A 14,965-nucleotide genomic window follows, 5' to 3' on the forward strand; every position below is an offset into this window, starting at 1 on the left:
TTTAAAGTATGAATAACACGAGAAAACGTAACGTGACAACAATCGCTGCATCGCAATTGATAAACATTCCTGACTGCAGATACGACTGCGGCGTCGCCGGCATGTTTAACGCATTCTAGAGGAGTCCAGACTAGACTAGAAGAATGAGTGATTTCACTGAATTAAAGCTGTTGTTGGGCTGCATGTATTTAGGCCTACTGCATGTTTCATGAGCTGGTATGAATAGCCGGTCTAATTAACTTGGTCAACTATATCAGGAGGATTTTTTTATTTTTAATATAATGCAAATATGCAGGAACTTATACTAGGAACATTTTCATAATACCAAAAAATGAAGACTTGGTTTCCTCACTGCAGTTTGTTCCCACCACCAGTGTCACCACCAGAGAACAAGCAGGCATGGAGGTGCGTGCGTGCGACGTGCGTCTTCCCTCGGATGCGCACGATCAGTCGAGTGAAGTGTGCGTGGATCTGTGTGAACGCGCAGCGCGCTCACTCACTCATCACCATGCCATGCCTCTCATTCGTCGCTCCGATCGAGTCGAGATCGAGCCTCCCCTCCGGGTCGGAAAACCCACAGATTCAGCTCTGAACTAATTTGATAAATGCTTTATTTATATCTTTGTCAATTTTCTTCCGACGTGGCGGTTTTTTTTAATGGATGAAAGTGAAAGATTTACCCGAGCGCTTTGAAATTAGCCACGCTTCTTCCCCCCCCCCCCCAACGACACAAAGAAAGAGGAGAGAGGAGAGGAGAGGAGAGAAGGAGGACACACTACAGCTGTGATGATGATGATGATGTGGTGTTCCAGGTCACTCCATTATGTTGTTGATGTTTACTCCGCTCACAACGCTATTCACTTTCGGAATGCAATGACTGGAAGCGACTTTTGTGGACCACGACCGATGTGACGCAGACGCACGGCCATACGTACCGCAAATCAAATGATGTGTTATATTTTGGAACAACAGCAGAAGAGCCATAACCACACACTGCACGTCTTTTGAAAGGTAGGAGGACCCATTCAATTATTCAACAACCATTAAAGCCTGTTCTGAGTAGCGGTTAAAAATAACATAATACATGAAGGTTTGGTTTCACCGACCCGCACACACACAGGTGATGGAAAACCTAATACTTAATTGTAGAGAATATGCAATTCGATGTTTTTGTCAAAAGTATTTTTTTAAGTGACATTTTAAGTGATATGAGGATAGCAGTGTTTGCAGGGAATGCACATGAATCATGATGTCAACCTGGCTGCCACGCACATAACAGATAACATACAATTGGGTGAATATGAATAATGCGAATACATGATGCGATGAATACAAAAAGTATTAAAATATCCATACCACATTGAACTTAGCCTAGGCTACTCTAAGGAATTATCAATCGTAAAATCCGCTGATGTGATGTTTATTAGGAGTCACGACAGGCGAGCATGAAAAGTGTATAGCCTAGAATGTGAATTTGTTGACAATATAGCTGTTGGTTGCCAAGCTACTACCATTTCAGAGATGTAAATAAATACACTAATTGAGTGGTTTGGCGTTGAGTTCAAACTGTTGTCTCAAGGCTACATTTACGTAATTGAGAAAATTGAACATTAATATTTGTTTTCAAAATATTCGAGGACCGATCATGTGCAGTCAAAGCATTCTGGACTTCGAAATTAGTAGCCTATATTATGGGGGTCGAGGCCTGCTGGTAGTCTAACCTAATAGCTACAGTATGCAAGCTTTGCAATTGGAGCTGTGTAAGCAACACACAATCAGGTAATATTTGGGTCAACCGTTTTGTAACAAAGTAAGTTAGTATAGCCGAATATTAAATTGTGAGTTTAGACAGCTCATCCTTGTGTACTGTAGTAGGCTAATACAGTAAATACTCATCCCATATCTCATAATTCAAATTATTCTAGAGTTTAATAAAAGAGTGCATTATGTGAATTGTGAACTAGCTTGCAGTGTCACTTTAGATGTGTCAGACAGTGTCATAGAATGACAGACAACAAGTAAAGATTGTTTTATAGATGTATGACTGGAACACTCTGTAGTAATATTTCATCGATGTGTCCATTTGATACCGGTACATGACACCGACCACGCTTGTTATCTTACACTGGAGAGAGAGAGTAGACAAGAGTAGTTCTTTGTATTTTGATTGTCAGGAGATTATACTGTAGGCCTACATATAACAGACAGAAAGTTGCATGTTAATGATTACATTCCACCCACAGAGCAATTATGATGAGATAAATTCAGATAAAGAACATAGTGTAAGATAGTTAATGATACCCATGAGAAATTCAGTAGTTAAAATGTTTCCCAGATTCAAAAATGCACCTTAAATGGTCATTGATATATCGTATCGTGTGACATTTTGTTTGGTAGATTGTTTTTTTTTAGCTTGTGAACGTCAATTTTGAGGTCTCCAAGCAGAGTTGCACTTGCAGTCATTAAATTGAAAGGTCACTCTGACAAAATCCCTTGAGCACAAAAAGTGGCCTGTACGTGTCGGCATATGCCATTTTGCTGTAGCATAGGGGGTTCTGGAAAACCCATTATCTGATGGACTCAACACCGGCATATTTGGAAACTAGTATAGGTAAGTTGGAAATGCATGCCTCACCCAGTTATGCATTTGCCGTTGTACGTGTTGTCAGAGTAACTGTTGTATATCCGTCTGTCTGTGTCTCTTTTATGGAGTTCCATGTCGAGCATGGCCGGTCTATGATGGTTTTTCAGTTCTCTTGATATTTTTTGGATCCGATCAACTTCAAACTTGGCCTCATGCACCGATGCGTACAACGGGTTGGTACCGTGTGTGGTCAGTTCATACGGTATATGCCACACTTTTATTTTCTTAGGGGCAGTCCTTAACTTTTCAATAGTTGTGCCCCAGACGCTATTTGTATCTTGTATCTCTGATCAGATCTGCTGTGAGACTAGAGGCCTATAAGCTAAACATCTAAATGTGATTAGAATTATTATACCCCTGTACCTGCTATTTCTAAAGCTATATATAGGAGATAGTCAGTCTATGGATGGGAGAGCAGATGGTGCTGGCACTGGTCATTGAAGGACCAACGTGAGGCACTAATTCCTCTGGTTGATTTAAGACACGCTGTTCATTGAGTTGGATACTAAATATAATACATCATTGTGGATGTTCTGGGTCTGGGAAGTCTATTATGAATCTGTTATCTATTACCAGAAATATGGTTATTATGGAATGCACAGGTGTGCTTTAGTTTCTGATTATTTCTCATCCATATCAGCTGATGCAGATACAGACTATTATAGGAATTGTAGCCTATACAGGTACACAATTGGTTAAACCTTACCTTTCACACATGTCTGTCTTGAGTTAGGCCATTAGTTGGCCATACTCTAAACGTCTGGGTTTCCGAGGCTAGCCATACAGCACTTCACGTCACGACTTGTTTTAGTTCAAACTAGTGTTTGAACTAAAATGTGCCCAAATGTGCTGACCTCATCACATTTGTGATGATGGCTATGGACGTTTTTAGCCCAAGGACAGTTTTTCATGTAAAACTAATGCTTGGAATCATGGATTCAGAATCATGAAAACCCCCTAGTTTGACACGTCACATGCTACTTAAAGCATAATTAAATTTAGAAAATGTTGGCTTATAGTTATAGGTTGTTAATGGGGTCATTTTGGATTAAGGCAAATTTAGGGTATTAGCAGTGAGCAGATCAGTGTAGATTTTTTATCCTGGCTAGTAGACCTAATTTTCTGTCAGAATCAGTTGAGAAACTAAATAACACACACAATTGGTTAAAACATTTCACACGTGTCTCTCTTGAGCTAGGCCTAATCATTTTAGTATAATTATTCCTGGGGAGATGGTCATACAGCACTTCACGGCTTGGTTTAGTTCAAACTAGTGTTGCTTCCAAAAATATATTATATTGACTGAGCTATTTAAAGCACAAATCAGCGGATACATGCCAATTGTCTTCTGATTGGTCGGTGCATCCCTAGGGGTTATAGATATTAATACTTTGTGCGTGTGCGCGCGTGTGTGCGTGTGTGCGTAGGATATTTATGGCATCACTGTAGGCCGAGCCGTTTAGGACAGGCTTTGTACAGTATGTACACGACAACGCGTCTACATGCATGATTTCATAAAACAGAAACTTAAAAGTAGGCTAGGTTTAAGCACTATATTCTGATAGTAATCATTGTCATAGAGTGCTTGTTCAGGCAATGTGGACCTCAGTGATAATGACGAGAAATCTCGCAATGAGTTAACAGTGCCCTGTGAAAAGGCAAGTTATAGAGCGTCGCAGTCCCGCCCCCTTTCATGACGACGAGAGACACAGAAGTTAATTTTCCCCACAGGCTTTATAAAAAAGTATTTATTTAAAGAAAGCCAACTCGAGTCGTGACAAATCATGACAACAAACTATTTTGGGCCGAACACATAATTACAATGAAGAAAAACAACAACAACTCCAGTTGGCTTGGTACGAGGCTTATAAAGAGCTTAAAAGTAGTTTAAAAAAAAGGGGAAAATGAACAGGGAATTATTTCCTGGGTCCTCGTAGGGGGCGAGGCTGCGACACTATACCTTGCGCATCCAGTGACAGTACAAAAAACATTGTTCGACAAAAGGGATGTCAAAAGGACACAATTCTGTCTCAGAAGACCTCAGACTGCAAGATGATTGCTTGGTACGACAAAGTGGATTCCATTTCAGTCCAGCCTTGGAAATGGAAGTACTCTGTTCTTCACAAATTTGAGGAGTTTTAACTCTAGATACCCTAGTCTAGATTACCCTGGTGAGAGCAGGAGAGTCACTTAGCTCAGTATGTGGCTCAAGCACATACTTGTAGCACTACTGTAAACATAACTTATCCTTAACTTGCCAGAGTTATACACACCATGAAAAAACCCTCAATTAAAAATGTGTTTTGTCAGATCATAAACATCCCTTTCTAGGTTCTACCAAAACAAACATTGAAAACAATGAGGTACAAAATGTACCCTATTGTTTGTTTTGCTATCTAAACACAGGGAAAAGTTGCAGATATACCCCGGATATCTCTTGATGCACTGACTGTACTGAGGCATGAAAGAGGTGACATTACAGGAGGAGCAACAGCCACAGCGGGTGGTCCACCTCTTGTTTCCATTTGATGTTTCGGCGAGGGGGCCATTTTCTTCATCACATCATTAATACTGCTCCTGTAGATTCTCACATGCTCTCACGTTGTGCACAAGCAGATCTGTTTCCTTAGCAGGAAATCATTCGCATCTCCTCCAACTTGCTGAATCCGTCATTGAACTAACAAGTTACAACATGTCATATTGTAGGGGCATGTACTGTACTGCTCCAGGGAATTGGAGATGACACTGTGATTGGTCTAATTTATGTTATGCCCATAACACACAGTAATTCAAAGATTAAATACAACCCATTTGCACCTTGTGCCTTAGTTTGCGCCCAGATAATTAATTTCCCAAATGATAATTCAAAATAGAGGTGTCGAAAGAAACATCTGAAAGCGAAGTAGCTATGTCAAGCAGAGTAAGTCACTCCGGATTAAGAGCGCCTGTTATATGTCTCAATTGTAAATTGTAAGTAAACATACGTATGAATTTGCTCCCTCAAGTAAAGTGTTAATGATTTTGGTGATGCCATGGCTTTTCCTCTGGTGCGTAGCGTTAGTCCGACGTCCCAATAATCCGACACCCATAAATCCGACTACCCAATATTCTGACCATAAAGCCCCATACTAACCCTATCCCCAAACCTTAACTCTAACCATAGAGCCCCATGCTAACCCTATCCCCAAACCTTAACTCTAACCATAGAGCCCCATACTAACCCTATCCCCAAACCTTAACTCTAACCATAGAGCCCCATGCTAACCCTATCCCCAAACCTTAACTCTAACCATAGAGCCCCATGCTAACCCTATCCCCAAACCTTAACTCTAACCATAGAGCCCCATGCTAGCCCTATCCCCAAACCTTAACTGTAACCATAGAGCCCCATGCTAACCCTATCCCCAAACCTTAACTCTAACCATAGAGCCCCATGCTAACCCTATCCCCAAACCTTAACTCTAACCATAGAGCCCCATGCTAGCCATATCCCCAAACCTTAACTCTAACCATAAAGCCCCATACTATTACTAACCCTATCCTCCATACTATTACTAACCCTATCCTATCCCCAAACCTTAACTCTAACCATAGAGCCCCATGCTAACCCTATCCCCAAACCTTAACTCTAACCATAGAGCCCCATGCTAGCCCTATCCCCAAACCTTAACTCTAACCATAGAGCCCCATACTAACCCTATCCCCAAACCTTAACTCTAACCATAGAGCCCCATGCTAGCCCTATCCCCAAACCAGGGATGTCCGATAGACATTTTTCATTCCCGATCCGATCCCGATACCACAATTTCTGTATTAGCCGATACCGATACCGAATACAGATACCAGTGTAGTGATCTTGTGTTGTGTTTATAGCTATCTAGCTATATATCTTGTGTTGTGTTTATAGCAGACTCCTCACTCATATGGGCAACTCGAAAGCAAACTCCACATGTCCCAACATTTTATTTACCTGCCATAGTGTCAACCCCTTACCCCTGTGTCGGATCAGTGGTTAGACTGGCATATTCGCCGATACCGATATGACAAATAAGGGCCGATACTTTTCCGATACCGATACGCAGAAGCCACGGGTGAGTCTTAACCGGCCACGTAGTCAGACTAAGGGACTAGGGATGTCGGACTAACACGTTACCCCCCCATTTTCCTCTAGCACCATTCTGGGCCAGGTCAAACTTTATTGTTGTGTAGGGGTTATCCCCAAATCTATTGGGTAGGCTATCTTGCTTAGATGAACTTATCCGATGATCTATCTTCTCATGCCACCCTGGCTCAGACAAAAAAAAAAGGGGCCGTATCTTCCACGACCGACGCTATGCACTAAAACTAATATTAGTGTCTTGCCACAGCGTTAATCTAATTCTTAGATGTCTTCAATGGCTGAGTCGCGGACTTGATTTGATTTTACATTACCGTTGCTCATATTTAAGTCACTCGGTGATTTACGTCCAGAATACATGACCGACATTCTTTTAAATTATGAACACTCAAGAAGTCTCAGGTGACAGGTCATCTGGGACTCTGGTCTTCTGTTACCTGACTTAGAACAAAACAACACGTGAGATAGTGTTGAGTTATGCCTCATATAGTTCTAAACTACAGTATATGACTATATGAACTAACTTCCAGTAGTGGATCAGTTCACTCAAAGTTTAGTTAATCAGACAATTGTTTGCTATATGGCTCTTTTTTTGTATATTTTAATTATTTAATAATTTCATGTCCCCCTGCCCAATGGAAAAAATGGGGAACAGGGAGAGGGAGTCCCGCACACTGTCTTCTTCACTTACAAAAACAATTTATTTAGAGTACTGGTACAATGTTTTGGACCAGGCATCGTCCCCCTGCCTGCATTCACAGCAATCAAAAATGCGCACGCACGCACGCACGCAGGCACCACTGCATTATGGTTGTATATGGGGAGCAACACACAAGTCGGGCTGTCTGTGGGTGACTGGCTGACAATCACCTGTGGCTTTTTCAGTGTGTAGCCTACCTACTGTCCTGTGCCATTGCTGGTAATAATCGGCCATTAGTGGGATCTGATCACCTGAATATGTTAAATCAGCAGCAGAGATCATCAGGGAGGTGTTTTAGCTCACCCTGAGCAAAGGAGAGATCTGCAACGTGTGCAGGAGTTTGGTACTGACCTCCAAACTCAATAATTTATTTAATAAATCAAATAAATTATTGAGTTTGGAGCTCAGTCCAGTGTGCAGACCTTATTCTCTTTTCTATTATTTACCTCTGCCCAGCACCTGGCGTTTTAGTTAGTGGATGTGCGTGCTCTATTATTTCTTTTTAGGAGATAATAGTACAGCATTAAACATTTACTTGTAAGTTTTCACTTCTGTTCTGTAGTAAATGTGTGCATGCATAGCTCCAATGCATAGCTCCATGCATAGCTCCAATGTGCCATTTGGAAAACACTGGCCAGTTTACATGTTACATGTTTTTCACAGATTCATTCAATTAGTGCAGGTCACCCGTTCAAATCCCCGGACCAGTGAGGAAAATGTGGGTGCGGACAATAAATGAAAAATGCTCTTATCTCTTTAACAACTGCTTCTGGAACTGCTGCTAACCACTGATTAGCCTGCCCAAGCAAACCACTGACTAGCCTGCCCAAGTAAACGTGCCACCAGTAGATGCCAGCCACAGGCATCACCAATAAGTTGTTAACATTAAACTGCGGTTCAGTTTTGTTTTCTGGATCAACAGTTACTGGAGTGTAAGGGCCGATTCATACTCCTATTTTACCGCTGTTTCGGCGCTGTAGTGCCAAAATGATTTCGGCTAGTCAGAAATTTTCAGTAGCACCGAAGAGCCGACTTTAGGACGGTACCCGCCCCCCCGAACCTCAAATGACGTCACATTGTAGGCTCTACAGCGCCGAACCGACTTTTATTCGTCTCTAAAATAGGAGTATGAATCGGCCCTAAGAACGCAGAGGCCAACCGGGTGCTCAAAGGAGATGAAGAAGTCTAAAAAGTATATTTAAGGTGCTTCTAGAATTGGCAGGAATACAGGCTTAAGAAGAAGAGAAGATCCGGCGAGCACTCCAGTTTCTGGAGTGTACTGTACACTCTTATCAAAAGTTCAACAAATTACACTATGCTTTTACAGTGCAGTTGACATTGCTGGCAAACACGTTTGTTTATACTGTAATCAGACAAACGACCTATTCAACAAGAGTGATTTGTCAGATACTGCATTATGTTCATAACTCAAACATGCATGCTGTGCCAAGAAATCTGATGAGTAGAGTAACATATTTTAATCATCAGAAGATAATTTGCAAGTGGCAAAATTCCATATCCAAACAATGAATATTCTGTAGAATATTCATAGTAGACAAACTTGTATGCAGTGAGTTTTGGGAGAGTTCATGAGAAAGCAAGTGTCAGATTTGATTGTATTATGTGTTGTATGAATATAATGTCTAGTAGGTTTATCAAACAGCCATGACCTGCAGGATCTGAGGGGACTGTTTAATACCACTAGACATCACTTAGAAAGCTCTTATTGCTTTTTTCCGTAACATTTTCTTTGCTAGGGCTTAACTTCATCTCTTTAGTTTACACCTTATCTTCCTGCAGCTCTGCTCTTCCTGCATTACCAAGACAAATGAGACAAGCAGTCCCATTCAGTTTACCAAGATATATTGTCTTGTCATTCTGGAACATATTATTATTATAGCATTCAGCACCACAGCAGCAGACTTTTCTCTCACATGGCACCCAGCCAGAGAATACTATTCTTCTGTCCAAAACTGTCCAATTGTGTTTGGCTTGCTCATGTTATTCTGTCATACATTTTTATAAAGACACTGACAGATCAGATAAAATAAGATTAGACCGGATTAGTGGGCTGGTGCAATAAACCACATTAAAAAGAAAACAGAAAAAAACCCATCTTATTTGATGTAATAATACAGGATCAGGAACAATTTAGGTCTCCATATGCGGCTCCAACTAAATATAAAAATGGCATTGTACTCACATGATGCCCAGTAATACATTGTACTCACATGATGCCCAGTAATAGAACATTGTACTCACATGATGCCCAGTAATAGAACATTGTACTCACATGATGCCCAGTAATAGAACATTGTACTCACATGATGCCCAGTAATAGAACATTGTACTCACATGATGCCCAGTAATAGAACATTGTACTCACATGATGCCCAGTAATAGAACATTGTACTCACATGATGCCCAGTAATAGAACATTGTACTCACATGATGCCCAGTAATAGAACAGACCATTTCCGTCTCGCAATGGAGTTCTCATTAACCCATTCAGGCCTGACGTCGAAATTTAAAAAAAAAAGTTTTCTAAATCATGACAATTTTCGGAAAGATTTGAGGCACATTTTAACGATTTAAAAAAAATAGCAGACCTACAAGTTCATAGAGCGCCACTCGGTGGCGCGCTATGAGCTTGTAGATCTGCTATTTTTCAATAGCTAAATTATAACAATGTTTAAAACACCAAAAGGGGTTCCCGCCCCAAAATGGGTTAATGGTTAATGTGGTTAAACGCTAACGTGACATGGATGCGTTCCAGGTCTCAATGGATTAAAGATCTTATTGAGAATAAGCCTCATGAGAAATGAGAATCGTGTTTTTGTTGACGTCATGGGTGAAGAAGTAATGACGGGGGAAATGTTCCAGCACAAAGCAACGACTCCAAATGGCCTTTCAGTTTGTAAAATCAAAGTGACATTTTGTTTAAATTGAACTCTGTACTGGAGAAAAGGCTCTTTAGTCTTGATGGACAGGCACTTTCTCCCTAACCATAGAGGGACTGGCTGGCTGGAATCAGCACCACTGTCCCCAGGGCTTGCCAAGTCAAGTCATTTACAGTGGGGAAATCGGCACAGATCTTTACTCCTTGTGGCCCCGGCCTTCTCCACAGACCCGTCTTTCAACTTGGAAATATTGTACTTTAAAAGCACTACTTTGTTGTACAAGGTATAGAGAAAATAGACAGCCTAGAAGTCCTTGTGATCTTGTAGATCTGCGAATTTATTTTGCCTATAAAAAGCAATTACAGTACTTGCAGGAGCCTTATAGTGTCTTATAGAGCCTTATAGTGCAAGTACAACACAGATGCTTTAGATACATGTAGCCTATGCATCCCATGTCTGACACAGCCCTGAGTAGGCAAACCGGCCTGGGAGAGATACTTAGTTTACAGTAATAAAATGTACATAACTTGACTGGCTTGACTTTTGGCCAAAGAAGTTAGTGTAGTTCAAACAGGGTTTCAGAATTCACTTAGCAACCAGTGGTTGCCCAAACCATCTGTTAAACTTTATTGCTGTAAGGAGGACACATAACTGTACTTGTGTCTGTAAATGTCTGTAAAAATGGAGGTACTGTATAGGCAAATGGTACTATTTTACATTTCAGTCCATTCTAGAGCAGCTGTGTCCAAAGTGCGGCCCGCGGGCCAAATGCCCTGCATGGGGCCAATTCTATAGGGCCCGCAGCTTCATACTGTACCTGAATTGTATTATGAACATTACAGCCCACCCAACAGTATCATTTGTCAGTGTTCCTTGTATTGTTTTTCTTTTTTTCTTTACCTTGCTTGCTTGGTTACATTGGTTACAATGTGACATAAGGCTGAAAAAAGGCTGTGATACACTTTTAGTTCACAGTGAAAATGATATGGGTATGATATAAAATGATATGTAAGACATTATATTATATCAATTATTATTATTCATACTAAAGCAAATAAGAGAGGATGACATTTTCAGTATGACTTAACTGTGCCTACAGGAGGATGCACTTTATGCCTGATAGAGCACTCGATCAGTGCGCAATATGCCTAGTAAGCAGCCAGCTCTATCCTGAAGCTGCCCATTTTATCTTGGGTATACTTTTGCTTATCTCGAATATCTCGCCTACTGTGCCTATATTGTTCACTAACTGTTAGAACTTAGAATCTAGAAATAAAGTGAGACTGCTAATGCACATTCTGCTCTTTAGTTTGCATCTGATGCTCATGTTCTTCCTTCGTGTGGTTTGATGAGGTAGTACTAGTGCCCCAATGTCATGACACTGGCTCACACTCTTGAACCAATCTCAGCCTGGCAGTCTGGCACACACTCGCCACTGTCGGTAGATTGAATGGGTAGATTAAACAAATAATAAATTAACCAACAAATCGTATTGGGGTTAATTTTATGGATATAATATTGGGGTTATATTGGGGTTATATTTTGGATATACAGTGTTTCTGGAGATTTAATATTTCACAGTACCAAGTATTGTAACAATGCTGAGAGTGGATTCTTTTTTGAAGTATTTGTGACCTTGGCTTGCAAGAATGAATGGTCGGCATTTTGAGAAAATACCACTCATTTGTCTTTTGCAAAAACGCCTCAAGCTGTTATGGGCTGGCTTGGGACAGTGTGTGCCTGACGCCTGTCAGCATCCTGGAATAACCCTGCTAACCCTTGGTGCAATTTCGTCTTGTATTTAATTGAAAGCTTTCATGGTCCCTCTGGTGCCGCCCGAGTCACAGCCACTCAGAAGGGCTCAACTGTTATTACCTTCAGCAACAGGGGTTATGTTCTTACAATTTGATATGTGATCTTTGCAGGGCAAGGAAGAAATTATTACATTTTGGTGGTAATGGATGGATGATTCGCCCCCACACTTTGAGGGGAGCAGCTAGCCCCTTCAGGCTTACCGAAATTACATCATGTGGCAGCCAAGTCCATGGAGTTTAAAGTTTGTTTAGTGCAGTGGTTCCAAAAGTGGGGTTCGGGGACCCCTAGGGGTCCTTGAGAGAGTTCCAGGGGGTCCCCAGCTAAATGACAATTAGGAAACAAATTGACTGTAACAAATTGAAACTGTATTCTGTAACTCCCCAATCCCATAGACACCAAGGTAATAGGCTACTACTTAAATCATGCAAGAATAGGATTTGGTGGTCCAAGTTTCAGCTTTATAAACAAAACCTTTGTATATTTATTTCTGTAAAATGAATTACTGAAATTCCAATTGATTTGACACATATTGTATGTGCAGCCTCAGGGTTGGGGTGGTGGGGCTCAGTGCACGGTGGTTCTTCCACTTCAGCCTGCTTTGACACTTGAGCTGCGCTGATTGGTTAGCTGCCGTATGCACCCTTAAATACGGCTATAGCATGAAACATGCTACATCATACTGTACATAGTTCTGGTCAACAGTTTAATCACCATTCCAAATGCTCATGTATGTACTGTATACTACATTGTATCTTTGCTTAACATTGCCTCTCCCAGTTGTGAAATAGGGGGTCTGGGACCCCTAGGGGCTCCTCAGAGTTACAAATCTTTTTGTGATAGGAACTTTATTTTTTACCAGCTGCTGTGTAAGCACAGCTGGTCTATGTTCTCTCTGCTTGGCTTTCACGCCCACTCGACCTATCTTTCTAATTGGCTGCTGTACTATTGACTACCTATCGTCCTGATTGGCTGCCTCGTCTCTGGGCAACCAGACACTTTTTGCCTCTAGCCGACCTCTCAGCCAATGGGTCATTTTGGGCTTGTTTTTTTTGTTTTTGTTTTTTTACATACTACTATAAATGTAGTGATCTGCGTGTACTCAGCCAATAATTAATTGCTGTGACTTGGGGTCAGCTGAGATCTTGTCATAATTCATATAATAATATCATATCCATTTGAAAGTTCTGGCAGAAAATGTGTATTTATTTAGTAACAACTTTTCCAGGAGATTCACATGGACAAAATGATCTCTAGCCGACAGGATGTTTGGGGTGCCATGGGGTAGAGAGGCTGCCTGGGAAACAAAATGTCCAGTGTTCCATTATTATTATTTTGACATTACCAGCAGAATTAAATACTTACTAAATAGCCTTAAATGACATGCGTTGCACCTGCACCGGGTCCAGGGTGAATGTAATCACACCAATGCAGTACATGGAATGAGCCATTGGGCTATGTCTGTCCCTGCACACTGCTCTGGCTATTGAATTTAGATTATTATCAAAGATTTGTTTGAACGCTGGCTCAGAGTCGGGTAGAAGTTGGAGTTGGAAGCAGGACTGGAGATATCCAGCCCTGCTGTAGAAATAATGAATACATTTTATGAGATTCCCAGTTGTGTTCCATGGTGCCATCACTAATAAAGTTTTCATTTAGTAATCATTGAGGCAGTAATATTTTGTAGCAGGAAACCAATGACAATGGTTATTGTTTTAGGTGGAGAAAGCATAGTTTTACTGTAAATAGGGACCGAAATACATTATTTCAGGAAAAGCCTGGTGATAGGCTACACTGGTTCCCCAATAGGCGGCCCGCGGGCCATTTGCGGCCCGCGGAGCGCCCCCTTGTGGCCCCTGGAAGAATTTCTTTTTTAAAAGAAAAAAAAAAAGGTTTTTTTTTTATTTATTTTTTTAGGGGGTCCCAGATGTAAATTGCATTAAATGGGGGTCAGTAGCCTATGCATGTCAAACTGGGCATCCTTTTCAAATGGGGTCTTGCCCTGAAAATTAATTTTCAGGGTAATACCTCGACCTTGTGCGTGCGGACTCGGCCCCCAGCCTGGTACCCTAGTCAAAATATGGCCCTTGAGGAAAATTAATTGGGGAATCCTGTCCTATCTGTTGTGATAGGAGGAACATACAACATTATCCCACATGATGTATTGTGTTGCCATGGCACATTCAGATGCTGTTTGTCATTTTGCAAAATGGCAAAGACTCGGGGGAATCATCACATACCGTAACTTTGCTTCAACTGGCGCAAGACAAGAAAGAGCCTGTTGTCACCCGAACGTCGGACTGCTGGTCGGGAGCAGTAAATTGGTCCGCGCAAATTGCGCAATACCCTGTACTGTACACACGCTGTACGCCTGAAGGAGCTGAAGTTCCATGATACAAAATATGTGTCGCACGATGCCCAGCTTCATATTGACAAATGTTAGTTTGCCGCAGCCGTATACACACCATGACATACAGTATACCGTATATATGTTTTATGACTCTGCCGGTTTAAGTAGGTCATGCATTTAGGCTATTCTCATATATCACATTCATAACAAATGTCACATTCATTAAAATACACTGACAACAAGGACATTTTAAACCAGCCATAATTGTAAAATAAATATCAACTTTTGAGGCCCCAAACCAGTGAACAAGAAGTAATGGAAAAAGATCATTTTTATTTTTTAAAGATACAACAGCGGCAGCCAGTCTACTGAGGTCATGAGGCTGTTCTCCATTCCAGGGGTTCCAGTTCATCGCCCACTCAGGTCTGGCTATCAGAGCGAG

General features: G+C 41.2%; 1 protein-coding gene across 2 annotated transcripts in view; it reads left to right on the forward strand.

Annotated features, from left to right (window-relative positions):
• Nucleotides 1-502: 502 nt before the first annotated feature.
• The window catches only part of gpr153 (G protein-coupled receptor 153), a 42,992-nt gene continuing 28,529 nt past the window's right edge, over nt 503-14,965 (forward strand). Inside the window, exon 1 of one of the 2 annotated variants that reach the window (XM_079520078.1) lies at nt 503-1,011. The gene's annotated coding sequence lies outside the window, so the exon portion shown is untranslated. Of the gene's footprint in view, nt 1,012-1,090; nt 1,121-14,965 lie in introns of those variants that run through there. The other variant, XM_079520079.1, reaches the window with a different exon arrangement.

Source organism: Electrona antarctica, assembly GCF_951216825.1.
Source record: "Electrona antarctica genome assembly, chromosome: 2".
Classification (NCBI taxonomy): Eukaryota; Metazoa; Chordata; class Actinopteri; order Myctophiformes; family Myctophidae; genus Electrona; species Electrona antarctica.